Source organism: Aethalodelphis obliquidens, unplaced genomic scaffold (assembly GCF_003676395.1).
Source record: "Aethalodelphis obliquidens isolate GAN/ISIS:26980383/991018 unplaced genomic scaffold, ASM367639v1 scaffold102, whole genome shotgun sequence".
Taxonomy (NCBI): Eukaryota; Metazoa; Chordata; class Mammalia; order Artiodactyla; family Delphinidae; genus Aethalodelphis; species Aethalodelphis obliquidens.
The window spans coordinates 1,181,572-1,193,823 of NW_020838046.1; positions in this window are offsets into that span (position 1 = coordinate 1,181,572).

Here is a 12,252-nt window from a genome sequence, read left to right on the forward strand (position 1 = left end):
CATGGTTGCTCGAGCTGGGAAGTGGGCTGGACAGTTGTGGGCCTGGTCTCAGGCCTGTCAGCTCCTGGTCCCCTCCCACTCTCCCTGCCCACTCCTGCGCTCAGCTGTGGGCCAGGCTCAGCTGCTACCCTTGTGTCTGGCCTTGGACGGGGACCCGGAGTCTGTTTCCCTCTTGGGCAGGCAAATCCAGAGCACCTGCACTGAGAGTGCCAGGACTGCGCCGGGGGTCTCCCAGGACTCCTTTCCCTCTCCTCTCTCCTCCCTCAGCCAGCACCCACGAAGTCCACACACTCCTGTTCATGTTTGTTGTTCACATTTCTCTGACGGATTTATTTGCCCTCATTTGCATAAGAAATACCACACTCCCCAACTTAATGAGCAGGCCCATCTGGCAGCGCAGGCCTCCTCTCGGCTGAGAGCTGTGCGGCCGTGAGCTGTTATAATTAGGCTGTTCCCTTTCAGGATTGAGGAAGGACTGTCCGAGCGAGCAGGTTCTTGACACAGCCCCTGAACCAGGGCTCTCCGCAGGGGGCCAGAGCCGGCTCCCTGGGCTGCTGGCTGTTTCACCCGTACGCCCATCTGTTTGTGCCGTCTGGGTTGGCCCTGCTTCTCCTGAACTGTCCTTGGCTGGGCCAGGGCTTGGCCACCATCAAAGTAGGCATTTCATAGTAATATTGCAGAATCAAGCTGGTAGCAACCTCATGGCCACTTGGTTGAGCTTGTCCCAGGATGGAAGCACTGGAATCCTAAAATATGATGTCTTGGAAGGGATGCTCTGGAAATTCAGCTCTGGGCAGTGCTTAACTGAGCTATGTCAGAGGTGACACTCCAGAGAATGTGCCCTAATCTCTCAGATGTCACTCTGATGACCTCCATACTAACCCCTCACCCGCCCATGGCTTCCATCCACAATGGTTACTGCCCATTCCTCTGTGCCAAGCAGGCTCCGTGCTGGCCTCAGAAGAGGTGAGAGACTCCAGCCTCATGGGGGTGGGAGCTTTAGGACACAGGCACCCCCATGTGAAGATGTACTGCTAGAATCGGGTGAGGGTTGAGGGAGCCCGGCCAGAAGAACGTCTGTGTCTGACTTGAGTGGGTCATGCCTGGTCCAGCACTGGGGAGTGTGCCCCCAGTCTGACTGCCTGAGTGCAGAGTGCCAAGCCACACTTCTCTGCCCCAGGCTGCCTTAAAGCTTGGCTTCATCATGGCTATCCTGGCTCCACTCCTGCCCCCTGCCCACTCCAGGAGTCCTGTGTGCTTAGTGAGCACTTCTTGCCTTATTTCTAGTAATGAGATAAAAATTCATGCTGCTAAATGAGCAATTTCCAATAAGGGGTGATGGAACCACCAAGTATCCTAGGAGGGTGGGACAGGGGAGAACAGTGGTTGGAGAAGGTGGCAGTGGGTGGCATGCTGCAGTTCATTTTCCCTCCTTTTTGCCTACAGGAAGGCTCAGGGGAAATAGTAAGTCAAAGGGAGAATATGCTAAGTTCTAAGCTGGCAGCTGGAGAGAGACTGAAGGGCTCCTGTGAGTGCTCCTGAAGGCTAGAAGGGGATGGAACTGTGCCTGGACCCCTGAGACTGAAATCTGGGCTTGAGGAGGAGGATCCTGATGCTGGAAAGAGCACGAGGGGCCTGAGCGGTGACTGGTGAGAGTTAGTAAGTTCCTTAGTCTTAGTGTTTCTTCCAACTGAATTCTATATTTGTATTTTTAGAAAATTGAGGTATCATGACAAAGTGCATAAAGTGCACTCATATCATGACCAAGCAGGACCCTATAGGGCCTTCCTGGGACAGATTCACCCCACCCCCCAAACTCCGCCTGCCTCATGTTTGCAGAAAAACTTTAGTCTCCTGGGCCTTCCAAAGAATAAATTTAATCAGAGAAGTGAGAAAATGCAGAAACAAAGGAAAACAGTCAAGCAAGTCAAAATGATATTAGTTTAGCCATTAAACAAAGTCAAGGACATTTAGTTCCTCCTCAAGAGCTATAGATAATATTCTGAGCCATATCCTTTGAGCTGTTTTGCAGATACTGAAACCCCCACCATGTGGAAGAAGTTAACTGTATGCTACTCACAAACACCTAGACCCCAGAATGGTTGGAACTGGAAGGTTGATGATGTTGACTCCCAATTACCTCACCACCAACCAAGTAGAAGAATGTCCATGAGCTGATCACCCACCTCACAATACTCTCCCTCACCCTGCCTTTAAAAAAGCCATCGGTGGCGGCGGGGGGGCTTCCCTGGTGGCGGAGTGGTTGAGAGTCTGCCTGCCGATGTGGGGGACGTGGGTTCGTGCCCTGGTCTGGGAGGATCCCACGTGCTGCGGAGCAGCTGGGCCCGTGAGCCATGGCCGCTGAGCCTGCGCATCTGGAGCCTGTGCTCCGCAGTGGGAGAGGCCGCAGTGGTGAGAGGCCCGCGTACCGCAAAAAAAAAAAAAAAAAAAATGCCATCGGGGGTTCAGATTTTTTGAGCATTAGCCACCTGGACTCCTTGTTGGTGCCTGCAATATATGCTGCATTTTCCTTCACCACAACCCTGTATCAATAGATTGACTTTCCTGCACATGGGCAAGCCAATCCAAGTTTGGTTCAGTAACAATATTAAGCAGATCTTTACAGTGAATATCTCTACCTGTATAGAGAGGCTTATCAGCACTCTGTAAGGCTCCTATACTAATTACATTTTTACTTTCAGTATTTTATCATACTTTGACACCTTCTGATGCTTTGCTGGCTGGAGTGATACTGCCCCTTCCAGCCTAAAGGCAGCAAACAACTTGTCTATAAGAGTGTCTTTTATATGCAAACCAACCAATCCAAACTGCTTCCTTTATTTAACTCACAGGCTAAGCCAATATCCCCCTGCCCTAACTCACCCCCGGGACAGGAACCAGACAGCTAGAGACCATCCCCATAGTCCAGAGCTTGCCAAAATTATTCAAACTATCCAATCCTAAACTTGCCTACTTGCCTCTCCCATTTCTTCCCTGGGAACCACAATATGAGCACTGGCCATGCTTTCCTCTGGGTCCTTCTGCCTCCTGACAAACCTGGTGCTTCCCTAGGTGGCCCTGCATGGCCTGGCATGCCCTCTTCTCTTGGGAACTGTAAGTAGTAAACTTTTCTTTCAAAGGCAGTTGTCTCTCTGTCTGTCACCATAGCATATCTGATTAAAAACAAAATTCCATTTCAAGACAGCCCCCATCATGTCCCTTCCTAGTCTATATACTCCTCCATCCCAAGATGTACCACTGTTGTGATTTCTATTATAACAGGTTTGCCTGTTCTTGTCCTTTATATAAATAAAGTCATTCAGTGTATTCTCTTTTGTGTCTGGCTTCTTTCACTTGGCATAATAAGATTCATCCATGTTACTGAGAATATTCCTTTCTCTCTCTCTGTCTCTCATAGTATTCCATTATATACATAGGTCACAATTTACTCATTTCTTTGTTGATGGGTATTTGAGTTTTTGACAGTTTCACTCCCTCTCTATACCTATTTCTCATAGAGTTTCACACTTCATTGTTATTAGACTCTTTGTGAACTATGAAGTAAATTTCAAGTATCTTACAAGTCGCAACTGTGTGTGTTTTGTATTCTGTCTCTTAGAGCCCAGTGCCTAGTAACAGCTATTCTACATCCACTTAGCAAATAGTTCTTGAGAACCTACCATGTGCCAAGGTGTTGTCCTAGGTGCTGGACTACCTCCCACAGGGGGCTGCATTCTAGTGGCGATGGTGGTAGTGGGAAGAACAGATAGCAAATAAGCAAGAAAATAGATCATATAATTTCAAGAAATGGTATACATGAAGGAGAAACTAAAGCAGGGTGAGAGTATTCAGTGTATGTGTGGCAGTGATTATTACAGGCCAGGAAGTCAGGGCAGTGCTCTCTGACAAAGTGCTTTTTAAATCAGATACCTGAATGCAGTGGGGGCGGAAGCCCTGTGGGAGAAGAGCATTCTAGACAGAAGGGAATAGCATGTGAAAAGGCCCTGAGGCAGAGACATACTCTGTTAAGGTGCAGCAAGAAACTGAGAAGGGCTGGAGAAATAGACCTGAGGGGGAGAGTGGTAGAAGTGTGATCATATGGCCCTGGACTTGACAGATTGACTGACAGACACACTAAAAGTTATTCAGACTTAAGTATGTGGAATACATTCTATTGAAAAAGATCTAAGCTTGTCTGTTCAAAGAAAACAACTGATAGTATTTGTGGCTGAAGAGAAAATTTGAACTTTCAAGTGAAAATTAGAAATTTGGGAAACATGTACCTACCACTGTGAGTTTAACAGCTTCTCAATACATAACTTTTCTGATGAGATTAATGATGATTTAATGAATGTGATTTTTGATATTGTTTAAAGCAACGTGTCGACATTTGGAAGCTCTGTATGATTTAGAGAACCAGTGTTTTCCAAATGGCCATGCATCATGTTTCTGTTGAGAAGACAGTCCTCCACTGGGGCTTTCTCCCACTCCCACAGGTCTCACTGGGTGTGCCAAGAATGCAAGTCCTGATAATCTCTTTATTCAAGCTGTTTCTCGGAATTGTTTGTAGTGAGCTGCCTTGAAGGATGAGGCACTGTCTCCCTTTAGGTCAAAGAGCAGGCTTGCTTGCTGTGTGCTATAAAAGACATCGGTTCCCAAGCTCAAGGTCTGTCACTTGCAACACAAACCCACTGCTAGTGTAGCATCTATCTGGGCTGCTCTGCATCACCTCTGTGGGACTTGAGGGGTGAAGAGAAGTGCTGTAAACAGGTTGATGCTTACAGTGCTTGCTGTAGAAGCATGCTGCGAGTAATAAAGTCCTTTGTCTCTGACAAAGGAATCTCATGTCTTTTGCCAGCATTCATGAAACAGCAACAAGCTGATTTAGTACCTTATAAGTAGGATAAAGTCAATGCCAGTCCTGACAGTTACAAAATCATGCATGGGCAAAGGACCCATTCAAAGTACAAGACAGAAAAGTGAATTTTAATGGAACAGAGTACAAAACAAAGCTTACTGCTGAGGTTTCAAAGTTCACACTGCAACCAGCAGGGCTGGTGGTAGGTGGAAGGAATGAAGTGCAGGCACCTCACACCCTTGAGAATGAGTGTCTCCTTGAGTTTGTACCCTGAGTGCCTCACTCACCCTTGTTCTGGCCCTGGCAACTAATCTTTAAGAAACAGCTTCTTTAAAAAAAATTTTTTGAGGAACCTCCATACTGTCTTCACATATATATGTGGAATATAAAAAAATAAAACAAACAAACAAATTAAAGACAAACAGACTCACAGATACAGAGAACAAACTATCGGTTACCAGTGGGGAGAGCACTGGGAGGAGAGGTAAAATAGGTCAAGGGGGTTAAGAGGTACAAACTACTATATATAAAATAAATACAGAGAAAACCATAATTCAAAAAAACACATGCACCTCAATGTTCATAGCAGCACTATTTACAATAGCCAGGACATGGAAGCAACCTAAATGTCCATTGACAGAGGAATGGATAAAGATGATGTGGTACATATAAACAATGGAATATTACTCAGCCATAAAAAAATGAAATTGGGTCATTTGTAGAGACATGGATGGACCTAGAGATTGTCATGCAGAGTGAAGTAAGTCAGAAAGAGAAAAGCAAATATCATGTGGAATCCAGAAAAATGGTATAGATGATCTTATTTGCAAAGCAGAAATAGAGACACAGATGTAGAGAAAAAATGTATGGATACCAAGGGGAAAAGGGGTGGGGTGGGAGGAATTGGGAAACTGGGATTGACATATATACATTATTGGTACTATGTATAAAATAGACAACAGATGGGAACATACTGTATAGCACAGGGAACTCTACCCAATGCACTGTGGTAACCTAAATGGGAGGGAAGTCCAAAAGGGAGGGGATATCTGTATGTGTATGGCTGATTCATTTTGTGCAGTGGAGGCTAACACGACATTGTAAAGCATACTCCAATAAAAATTAATTAAAAAAATAAAACAAGTTACAAGGATGTAATGTACAGCACAGGGAATACAGTCAATATTTTGTAATAACTTAGGAGTATAATCTATAAAAATCTATAAAAATATCAAATTACTATGTTGTACACCTGAAACTAATATAATATTATAAGTCAACTATACTTCAGTTAAAAAAAAAGAATGAAACGGCTTCTTGTTGAGTTCTGGTGTAGAATCAAGTAAGAATATCCGTAATTCTCTGAAAAAGCTATTAAAATACTCCTCTCTTTTCTAGTTGCATCTCTGCGGGAGTCCTGAGCTTCTTCTTATGCTCTAACCAAACAACACATCATAACAAACTGAAGCAGTAACAAAGATGGGAACCCAGCTGCCTCTCTTAATCCAGGCATTAAAGAGATTTGCAAAACTACTAAACAATGGCATACTTTGAGCTACATTTTCCCATTTGTCTCAGAAAATATAGCTAGTCTTTACTAAAAAATGTGTTATTTATAAAACCATGCAATGGGCTTATTATTGTTATTTTTAAACCGAGTTAAGGAATAAATGTTTTTAAAATGTCTCAGTTTAAAATTTTAATGTGGTAAACATTGATGGGTGTAACTCACACAAAACAAAAATTCTTTGAGGTTCTCAATAATTTTTTTTTTCTTTTGCGGTACACGGGCCTCTCACTGTTGTGGCCTCTCCCGTTGCGGAGCACAGGCTCAGTGGCCATGGCTCACGGGCCCAACCGCTCCGCGGCATGTGGGATCTTCCCGGACCAGGGCACGAACCCGTGTCCCCTGCATCGGCAAATGGACTCTCAACCATTGCACCACCAGGGAAGCCCAATAGTTTTTAAGTGTACAGGTGTCTTGAGATCAAAAAGTTTGAGAACTGCTGGTCTAAACGTTTAAACGTTATGAATCAAGCTAATGAATTGGTAAATAAAATATGTTGTTGTTCCAGCCTTGAAAAATAAATCTTTTAAATGGCCTGGAAATCCAGATTTAAAGTGAGAAATATTTTTTATAAGTTAATTTTATTTCCTTTAAAAAAAATAAATTTATTTATTTATTTTTGGCTGCGTTGGGTCTTTGTTGTTGCGCGCGGGCTTTCTCTAGTTGCGACTATTGGGGGCTACTCTTCCTTGTGGTGCGTGGGCTTCTCATTGCGGTGGCTTCTCGTGTTGTGGATCACGGGCTCTAGGTGTGCCGGCCTCAGTAGTTGTGGCACACGGGCTCAGTAGTTGTGGCTCACAGGCTCTTGAGTTCAGGCTCAGTAGTTGCGGCACATGGGCTTAGTTGCTCTGCAGCATGCAGGATCTGCCCAGACCAGGGGTTGAACTCATGTCTCTTGCATTGGCAGGCAGATTCTTAAACACTGCACCACCAGGGAAGTCCCCTGATTTTATTTCTTACTCAAAAAAAATTTTTTTTTGGCCACGCCACATGGCTTGTGGGATCTTAGTTCCCCGACCAGGGATTGAACCCCTGTCCCTTGCAGTGGAAGTGCGCAGTCCTAACTGCTGGACTGCTGGGAATTCCCCAAATTGAGAATTGTTGAACTCATCAGAGTTCTATGCTGGAGCGTGGTGGAGAGGGGAGCTGTGGCCTGGCATCACCCTCTCTCCTCACCCCAGGTTCTAGTCACCTCTGAAAACAGAGGCTTTTTGGTCACCCTCTAGGACAGATCCATGCAAGAGGCCTGCACAGGTCCTGAAAGTGAGCTTGGGCTTTGGGGTCAGGACCTGTGGAGTCTGGGAGACCCAGAGCACAGTCTGGAGGGTAACGGAGTGGGCTTGGGTGGACACCTCCCCTTGACCCCGTAGATACCTCATCCCATGGAAAAGGACATGGCTAGAAGTTAAGTCTGAAAGGAAAGTGCAAGGTAGGTTCTAACAGAAGTCCTGCTCCCTAGCAGTTGTCTTGGTACTTAGCACCCAGTATAAAGCCTTGCTGACTGATTGGAAGATTCCAGGGCAGCACTGGAGCCTGTGTTCTCTATACCTGCCATCAAGGCCCTTCTTGACGCTGGGCTGGTCACTTCATTTCTCCTGGTCTGCACTTCCTTGTGTTAAGACTTGGCGGGTTGATAGGAGTGTCCCCAAGTGCTCTCTTGGGGGTCACTTTCATTCCAAGAGTCTATGATTTCCGAATTGTTGTTGAGACCCTGATAACCTATACGCTGAATGGATTTAGCTGGTTGATTAGAGAAAAAGTGTTTTTTCTTTTTTTTGGAAAAAAATGAATAGAAATATTTATGAAGACTTCTTTCTTAAATTACACTGCTATCTATTTAGCACAGGAGCCAAGTGAGATAGGCTCATACTGAACCGGAAAATAAGACTATTTCTCTCATACATGTTTTTAGTCAGTTACATTTTCAAAGTAAATTTTAAAGGATACAATCATCTTTCAGAAAATAGCTTGGAAGTGTAATCTGGTCAGGGGGATGGCCATTACAAAATCACTTCTACTGATTTTTTCAGATTTTCATACAAATACTACATGGTACAGGTAGGGTCTGAGGGCAATGTCTGGACACAGTCTGTTACAGTTAAGCAATACTTTGTGAAGCCTGTTTTGTGGAATTCACCATGGGCAACAACAAAGAAATAAAATGTACAGAACTACCTTCAGAAAGCTTACTTTCTGCTAAGAGAAATCCATCTATTTATCCATCTGTCCATCCATCCATCCATTCGTCCATTTCTCAATCTTCCCATTTGTTCATACATCTACCTATTCTGCCCATCTATCTATCCATCTACCTATCACCTACTCATTCACTACTCATCCACCCATTCATCTATTTACTTATCTATCTATCATCTTTCTATCAATCTATCTATCCATCTGTCTATCCCTACCATCCAACTACCCATCAATTCATCTATTTATTCCATCCATCCGTCCATCCATTTATCCATCCAGCAGATATTTGGATCCTCTATCTGAGAGGAGCCAAACCTCATATAGGTCATGTTGTTGGGTGATAAGAAAACACCTCTGGGTTTCTAGGAACTGGCTGTGCCCTGGCCCTCTTCATTAAGTTTAGTGAAGGAAGTCACTATAGCCTGACACAGTAGAGGCAGATGTGTCTGCTCCCTTAGCCAAAGGAACAATGTGGTTATTAGTTCAACAGGTAAATATGTCAATAGGAAAAAAATGTCAGTCATGTGACTAGGAGCAATATTAATTTCTCATACAGACCTGATAATGGTGAATGAATCTTCACTCTGGACATTTTGGAAGTGAGCAATCTGCATCCCAGAGGGGAAGACCCTGTGACTCCCACCCTTTCCCCGCCAACTGGTCCAGAACTACCACAACCCCAGAGTCAGCAGACCATGAAGCAAACATCTCAGCAGGCTGGGAATGCCCAAGTGTCTCTGATCTTGGGTCTCTGCCACTCACGGGAGGGGCAGGGTCAAAAGTAAGGAAGTGGGGTACACAGATGGGCCAAGTTTAAGACACAGTCCACACTTGGGGCAGGAGAGGTTGTAGATTGCCCACTCTCCCTCAACTCAAAGGTCTGAGCAGAATCGCAATGGAATGGTGGAGTGGCCATCCCAAAGAAAGGGACGTTGGGAGAGGACAGCACATGTTCAGTCCCTGGTCACCTATGGGCAAGTGTTCTACCAGCAGGACTCCCATCTGGGATCTGCCCCTGCATCCACATTTGAATACCTACCTCCCAACTGCTAACAAGTGGGCACAGCTTGTTCTACATGCTGCGGTGTGTTTTTGCACCAGCTGTCGCCTCCCAACATAGGTCACATCCCAGAGGCCTGGCTCTCCCCATTATGCTGGGTCACCTCATGCAGCTGGAGGGAAGCCATGACTTGTTCCTGCTGTCTCTGAGGATGAAGGGCCTGTCAAACCCTCCATCTGCTCATCCCTACAATGCCATGGCCTCAAGAGGGAGACGTGACGGGTAGGTGGCAGAGTGCTGGCATAGTTCTAGACTGGGGCCTTGCGCCTGCTGTCCAAGGCTGGTTAGTATTTACTGAGTAAAAGTCATTGCCCTGGAGACGCGGGGTTTATTGACACTGAGAGATGAATGCTGTCTGGTCTGTGGGTCTGCAGAGAAAGCCTCCTGTGTTTCTGGGCAGAGTCTCAGGGAGAAGATGTCTGCCAGAGGCTGGCAAAGCAGGGGGTACGGTGGGTGGCTGGAGGTGGCCTGGGCACAGGAGGCAGGTGGGCACTGCATTTGTGCTCTGAACAACCTGGGGTCTGGGATGCTGCCTGCAGGTTTGCCCTGAGTGACAAGTCCTGGCTTCAGGATCTGCCTTCCTCTAATTTTCCTTTCATCTGGGGCCAGCTCTGCCCTGGTCCCTTCAAGGATTTCTGTGTTGGGCTCAGCCCTAGGTCCTGGGAGGGAGGGTCTAGCGACACCCTAGTCCCATACCTCGGGTCTCTGAAATCAGGATCGCTTTTGACCTGGGTGGTTGGGTCTTGCCCTGGGTCCCCCAGGCCCTCCACACTTTGGGGTGCCTTTCTTGAAATTGTCTAAGTGCCTTGGACCAGCTGGCAGATGTGACCAGGAGGTGCTCTCCAAGCCTGAACAGGACCTGTGTGGGCCTTGAGCCCTATTTTTCTCCCTTGGGCACTGTCTGGCCCTGTACCCAAAGTGTGGAGTTGACCATATGCCTCAAGGGGCTCCAGGACTCAGGCTGATGGTCATTCTGCAGGCCCTATGGCTGGGCCCTGGTTCTAGGAAGGTGACCTAGTAAGTAAATGCTTCCCACTGGCTGGTGCGATCTTCATTTTGTGCAGTCAGGTGAGGTTGGGCTGCCAGAATGATGCTGACATGCTGATTTTGGGTGACTCAAATAGTTTACATAGACAGAGTCCCCATAAAAGATATTTTCCCAACGGCCTGCACACCCTCACCTTCAGCAACTCACAAGCTGTCTGCGTGGTACCAGTAAATGCCTAAGCACCCCACCATCTTCCCCCATTCTCGACCCTTCTTTCCAGCACAACCCCTGGGCAGACTGTCGGTTGCTTGTCCAATGGCTTTTTCTCCATCCCCAACTTATCTTTTGTAGCCATCACCCTGACTTTGATCAGAAGAGTTCTGGTGGGTGCCAGGCAGTCTTCACTCCCCTTGGCCACTCTCTGCTCCACCCGTCTCTGTGCCTGGCATTGAGGGACTGTAGGCATGGTCCATCTCCCCATCTGTCTGTGTCCCATGGGTGTCTGCACCTGCCACCTCCCTGGGCAGCTGCTGGGTCTGGGCATCTCCTGTTGCCCATTGGATGTCTGTGAGGACAGGTTCGACGTGTGCAGGGGCCACAGAGTGGAAACTTCACCCGGGTGACAGATGCTTCCTTCCAGACAGCAGATAAATATCGATCTTAAATTCCAGAATAAAAGCATCCACTTATCTGGAAAATGTCAGAAAGAAGAATGGCTGCCCTTTGCCGAGCTGAGCCCTGCAGGGATTGGGAGGGAACTGAGGAGGGCGAGATGCATGCCAGGTTGGCTCAGGGGAGTCCACTTGTTCACTCCGGAAGGAAAGGACAGCGGTGGCCTCCCCCACAGGGTGGTCTTGAGGCCTGGGATCACTGGGCCTGGGCATCAGGGAAGGCGGCAGTGTGGTGGGGAGAGGGAGTGGGCGTGCCAGATTTGGCTGGAAGACTTGTTCTGCTAGATGTCACCCACGGTGATGAACTGCTAACTTGACATCAAAGCCTGGGTGTTTGGCACCTCTGAAGAGGGCTGCCCTGGGCTGACATCCTGCTGGCTCATCAGCAGGAGCTGGGGGGAGCCGCTCCTTGCGGGGGCCTGGTATTCTCCAGCTGCCCACAGTCCTGGGCCAGGCTGTCTCCCGGCTTGCTGGCCTGCCTGGCCCCAGTGGGCACCCCGGCTGGGGGCCCAGTACTCTGCTGTGAGCCCTCCATCAGGCCAGGTGGGCTCCAGGTTGGTTCACACCATTCCCACCTCTGCTCCTTTCTCTCGGGATGGCTCCCTTTCTGGAGCTTCTGTCCTTTCCTTTCCGCCCTGGTTCTCACCATTTAACACAGCTCTGCTTGATTCCGAGGCTATGGGCGTTCTTTCTTGCCTTGCTGCAACCTCCCCACAGTATCTCTTTCTCTATGGATCTTGTTCCAGAGTCAGATTGTGCTGGAAGCCCCACCACTTCCAGGGTCTATCCCACATCTCAGTCAGGAAAACCTAAAATGCCAAGCAGCCCTCTTCCTGCCCAGTGTCCTTCCCCAGGCAATGCACACGACAGCACATGCTCCGTTACCAGCACTGAAGGCCCAGGAACATCTTC